Below are 6,115 nucleotides of genomic sequence, written 5' to 3'. Positions count from 1 at the left end.
TCCTATCCTTGTGGGGACATTTGGTCCCCACAAGGATAGAAAAACGAGTACACACACATGCACACAGTGTATACTTTATGTACACTTTACACTCACACTATTACATACACTACATAAACACTGCACAAGGACACAGTCATACACGCAAAACATACAGACAGTGAAACACACACACACCACACACACACACACACACACCCCACACACACACCACACACACACACACACTCCAGATGAATTTGTTCTCAATCAAGTGAAGTAAATCTGCTAAAATCCACCTCAGAGTGAAACTCCTTCCTAGTCGATCAGGTTCATGTGGCCTTTTTTGTGTATTCATAGTTTGGATTCCTATAAACAGGCCAGTGATTTCTTGCCTGCCCTTACATGTTTCGGCTGCTAAGCTGCAGCCTTCCTCACGTGACACTTCTGAGGAAGGCTGCAGCTTGGCAGCCGAAACATGTAAAGGTAGGCAAGAAATCACTGGCCTGTTTATAAGAATCCAACTATGTAAACTCCTTCCTGCTGAAGTGTGTTGTCTGGAGTGTGTGTGTGAGACTCCTGCTGTGACGACTTCTCTCAGAGGACAGAACGTCTTCTTCACTGGAAAAAACACTAAAACACAGCGAAATTGGAATCAAACTGTGGATGCTGTGTTTTACCGCGGGAAAAATCAAGATGCAATTTCACTTCTTTTCAATTAAAGCTCGGATTATTTCATTGTCTTTGTTGGAACGTTGTGTTTCTCCCCATCCCCTCCTGGAGGGAGACGCTGTGTTTGTTACTTCCTGCTCTGCTGCTGGTTTTCACTGAGCCGTGCTGCTTCGGCTCTCTGTCCTCAGACGACCTTCCACTGTGAGCGCAGCCTCTCCTGCTGATGGTTACAGCATCCTGGAAACAGGCGTACCGCAGGGCCGTGTGCTCGGCCCACTAACAGAACAGAACCAACAGGAAGCATCCTGGAAACAGGCGTACCGCAGGGCCGTGTCCTCGGCCCACTAACAGAACAGAACCAACAGGAAGCATCCTGGAAACAGGCGTACCGCAGGGCCGTGTGCTCGGCCCACTAACAGAACAGAACCAACAGGAAGCATCCTGGAAACAGGCGTACCGCAGGGCCGTGTCCTCGGCCCACTAACAGAACAGAACCAACAGGAAGCATCCCTCTTTGATCGGTTGATGGCTGCTCAGAGTTCTGATCAATCCTGTTATTTTTTCTTGCTTCTTCAGTGAAGCTTCTGTTCAAATACATGTTGGTTCCTCTTGGCTCCATTTACTGATACCTGATTAGTTTTAACACGGTTGGATGTAGTTTTGCGTGGATGGATGGATTGTTGGATGGAGGGATTATTGATGGATTAATTTGATGGTCGGATTAATTTAATGGGTGGATGGATGATCGAAGGATGGATTGATTTAATGGATAGAGGGATGATGGATGGATATTGGATGGATGACTGAATAATGGGATGATGGATGGATGGTGGATGATGGATGGATGGATGGAATAATTTAATAGATGGGTTGATGGCAGGATGGTAGATGGATTAATTTAATGGATGGCTGGACGGATTTATTTAATAGATGGATTGATGGATGGGTTAATTTAATAGACAAATTGATGAATGTATGGATGGATGGATGATGGATGATTTAATGAATGGAAGAATGGATGGATAGACGATGAATGGATTCATTTATGGATGGATTGATAGATGGCTGAATGGATGGATGGATGGATCAATTTAATGGATGGATGGTTTGTGGATATATGATGGATGGATAGATGGATGATGGATGGATGGATGGATGGATGGATGATGTATTAATTTAATGGATGTAGGGATGATGGGTGGGTGAGTCAGTAGATGTATGGTGGATGGATGGATGTTGGATGATGAATGGATGGATGGATGGATAGTGGATGGATGGTGTTGAGACCAGCCCTCCTGTCTGTCCCACATGTTGGTCCCAGTCTGTCTTCAGTTAACCTGTTTAATTTGGCTGCAGAAGTTTCTGCTGAAAGTCAAAACCCTGCCCACACCGTGAGCCTGTCTCCATTCTAATCTGGTTCCTCTGATCGGATTGAGCTAATCTGGTTTCTAATCAGGTACTTTTTCCTTTAAATAATGGAACACAGTAGTCTGTTTTCCCAAAACATAATTTAGAAGCGGCTACCAGACAAGACACGGAGGGAAAGATTCAGCTCACGACACACACAACCATCAGTCACAACATTAAGACCACCTCTCTGAGCTTCTGTAAACCTCTTCAGGCCATCTTTCAATTGCATGGTTGCACATTCGATTCCCTCTCTCTCTTTTGCATTTGTTGAAGTGTCCTTGAACAACCCAGAAGGCTTCCAGGGGAGGATCACGACCTTTCATGGTAGTTCACCACTGATGTGTGTGTGTGTGCGTGTGTGAGACAATTTAAAGCAGGTTTTGAAGAAACAACAACAACAACAACAACAACAAAAGCTCTTCATCAGTGTTTTCCCTGAGAGCCAGATGAAATGAACGCTTTTCTGAGTCAGTGCTGCCCTCTGGTGGACATTTCTGGTCAGACCTTCATCCTTCACACGGAACAGCAGATTAGACTCAGCTTTTCAACATTTGCTTTTGCCCTTAATGATTCAAAGCAGACTTGAAAAAGAGACTCGGATGGAAAACCTCAGAAAATTTGAGTTTTATAAAAATCTTTCAAAGAAAAGTTGATGTGAATGTTGTGGTTGTTTCTGCTCACAGACAGATCTCACTGATTCTTCCTCCACCTGATGTGTGACGGCTGGCTACTGGACGACAGACATTCAGGCTGAAGCAGCAGACTCAGCAAAGCTTCTGCTTTTACTGTGGAAATGCTGAGCTCGAACAGGAAATTAAATAAGAGGGAAAGAACATTGTGTGCAGGAAAACAAAGAAAACCAATGAAAAGGCTTTCCGGGTGTGTGTGGGATGGCTCATGTTTCTTTTTGGGTAAATGAGAACCAAAGAAGCCAAAGAACCATTTAAAATCCTATTTTTCCAGCTGAATTTTGGATTTCGCCGGTCTGTGATCAGTTCAAGAAAGAAGAGAGAAATGAAACCGATCAGTCACAGTTTTTGTTCCAGATCTTTCCATTTCAGATTCAAACACTAACGGACTGTAACAAATATGTCATGGATCAGTAAAAGGTGGATGAATGAGGAGCAGTAAAGTCGAGCTGGATTTACTGTTTTACTAAAAAAAAAAAAAAAACACTCTTAAGTAAAATGTGTTGTTTGACTCCTCCAATATTAAACAGGATCAATAAAACTTGATTCAATAATCTGTCTTTAATAAACACATTTCCTTCTAACATACCTGTCAAGCAGTGTTGGGCAAGTTACTTTTAAAAAGTCACAACTAGTTATAGTTACTTCTATCAAAAAAGTAACTGATTTACAATATTCTAAAAGTAATACGAGGCAAGTAACTATTGCATTGAGCTCTACAGCTGTAGCTCATCCTCTGTGTCTCCCCTCAATTATGGCGTCCCCCAGGGTTCAATACTAGTGCCTGTCCTGTTCGCTCTGTACATGCTCCCTTTGGGTTCTATCTTTAAAAAGCATAAAGTCGGCTTTCACTGTTTTGCAGACGACATCCAGGTCTATTTATCTGTTCCTGCCAGTGGCCGTCAGTCTGCAGTAAAAACACTGCAGGACTCTCAGCGATGTTCAGACATGGATGAGTGCACATTTTCTGAACCTAAATAAGGATAAAACTGAGATTTTAGTGTTTGGTCCAAATAACCCCCTGCAAGGACATGACAGTGTTATTGGTCCTCTGTCCTCCCTCTGCCGTCCGTTTGGTCGACCCATTGTTTAAATTTGACAAACATTAGTTCTGTCATCAAGGCTTCTTCCATTTGAGGACTCTGGCCAAAATCAGATCTTATCTTCCTCTGGCTGATTTTGAAAGAGTGAGCCATGCTTTTATAACTTCTCGTTTGGACTATTGTAATGCTTTGTATGTTGGGCTGGACCAGGGCTGGACCAGGGCTGGACCAGGGCTGGACCAGGACTGGACCAGGGCTGGACCAGGGCTGGACCAGGGCTGGACCAGGGCTGGACCAGGGCTGGACCAGGGCTGGACCAGGGCGCCCTGCAGCGCCTGCAGAGCGTACAAAATGCTGCAGCCCATCTCCTGACTAGAACAAAGTAGCAGGAGCACATCAGCCCTGTGCTGTGCACTTTACATTGGCTGCCTGTCTGCTTTCAAGTGGAATTTAAAGTCTTGTTGATCACTTCTAAGTGTTTGCACTCCTTGCAAACATACCTGCCCGATATGTTGCAGCCCGACTCGCCGACCAGAGACCTGAGGTCAGCTGACCAGCTGCAGTTGGTTGTCCCTAAAGCCAGGCTCAAAACCAAGCGTGACAGAGCCTTCTCGGCAGCTGCCCCCGCCTCTGGAACACCAATCCGGTTGCTTCTCTCTGCTGTCATTCAGAACTTTCCTGACTGAGAAGTTGCAACAATGTATCGGTTTTAAATGATGTCATCATCTAATTTGACCTAGATATGCAAATGAGCAGCTATGCAGATTAGATGATGTCATTCAGAACGTTCCTGTGGGAGGAGTTGGCAACAATGGTTTAAAAGTGGTTTATTGGTTTAAAAGCAACTCTGTTTTCTTTTTTCTTTTCTTTTTTACAAAACACAATCAAGTGCATCATATTTTATTTAATTATCAAGCACTTAAGGTAAATGTGATCATTATTAATATAGTGACACATCATCAGCAGGGTAAAACCAACCTGTCTCAGGACGATCCCTGTTAGTGGGAGAACAGTCCACCTCATGGTGAAATCTGCTTCTCAGTGACAGGAAGAGCACGTCTCTGCGAACACCTGGCCGCCACCAGCCGGTTCTCCCTGTGGGAACTTTCCTGACTCCTCCTGTTAAAAAACCAGACAGTGAGAATGATGGTGAGGCTCCGCCTTTCACCTGGATTCATACTGAAGATCCAGCTGAATGGCGCTGTTGCCTTCTGCTCTACGTGAGGATTCTGTCCTCCCTGAACTCACCTCTGGACACCAGCATCACCGTTTGACAGGAGAACCCGACACCTGCCGCTGACAACAATCAAATGTCTACACCCACTGACTGCAGCTACAGTACAGTCACACACATCTAATAAACTGGTCATGTTGAATTCCAGTGCATCTGGGAAAATGTGTTGAGCAAGACTTTAAAAATGGTCGATTAAACACATTTTGACGACAGAACATCAGCAGACAATGTTCCAGTCGATCAAATACTGATGACCTGAAAACATCATGAAATAAATGCATGTTCTACATGATATAAATAGTGTAAAGTTAGTTTCCTACAGGATATCGCGAGTAGTCATTCTTTCTGTTCAGTATTACTCCTGAAACTCAGTCAATAAGATGATAAACAAAGATTTAACTGATGAATTCAGGAGTCAGATACTTCATATCACTCACTGTCGCCCCCTACAGTCACAGATTTTGGAGGAACACTGGAGAAGCCAGAAGACATTTTTCTTCTTCTTGGTTTGAAATGTAGAGCGAAGGGGAGCAAACCCAGATGCTAATGCTAAGCTAACTGAGCCAATGAATTCAAACGGTGGAAAAAGGCTTCAGTGATTCATCCTTCAGAAACACCTCGTATCACTGGCTCATCTTCTTCTCATTTATATATCTGCAAATAACTTAAATGGCCAGAAAACACCACCACACACACTCTGCTGCACACACACTCTGCTGCATGCTGCCATTTCAAACAAAGAACTTCCAGGTTTTCTGGTGTCACATAGAAAAATAACTCCTTGATATTTAAAAGACAAATTCATAAATAATTTAGATTTCAGTGAGTTTTTATCTTATTTAAAAATTCCCGAATACAATTTTTCCTTATTTCTGGAGTTTTTGAAGGTGATTAAATTCTGCATTCCAAACAGAAACACACTAAAGAGTTAATCTGGAAAATGGGAGATTAAATCTGTCAGGTGGTCAAATCCATGACTCCTTCAGTAAGAATGACCACAAACTAAAATCTCTTTATCAAATTAGTATTTTTTTGGAGAAAAGTTACATTAAAGGAGAGTGTCTTTACGGTTTTCAAAGATTCAGAAG

This window comes from Salarias fasciatus, chromosome 9 (assembly GCF_902148845.1).
Source record: "Salarias fasciatus chromosome 9, fSalaFa1.1, whole genome shotgun sequence".
NCBI classification, from domain to species: domain Eukaryota; kingdom Metazoa; phylum Chordata; class Actinopteri; order Blenniiformes; family Blenniidae; genus Salarias; species Salarias fasciatus.
The sequence above is the reverse complement of the archived record's forward strand: the minus strand, read 5'-3'. Positions refer to the sequence as shown.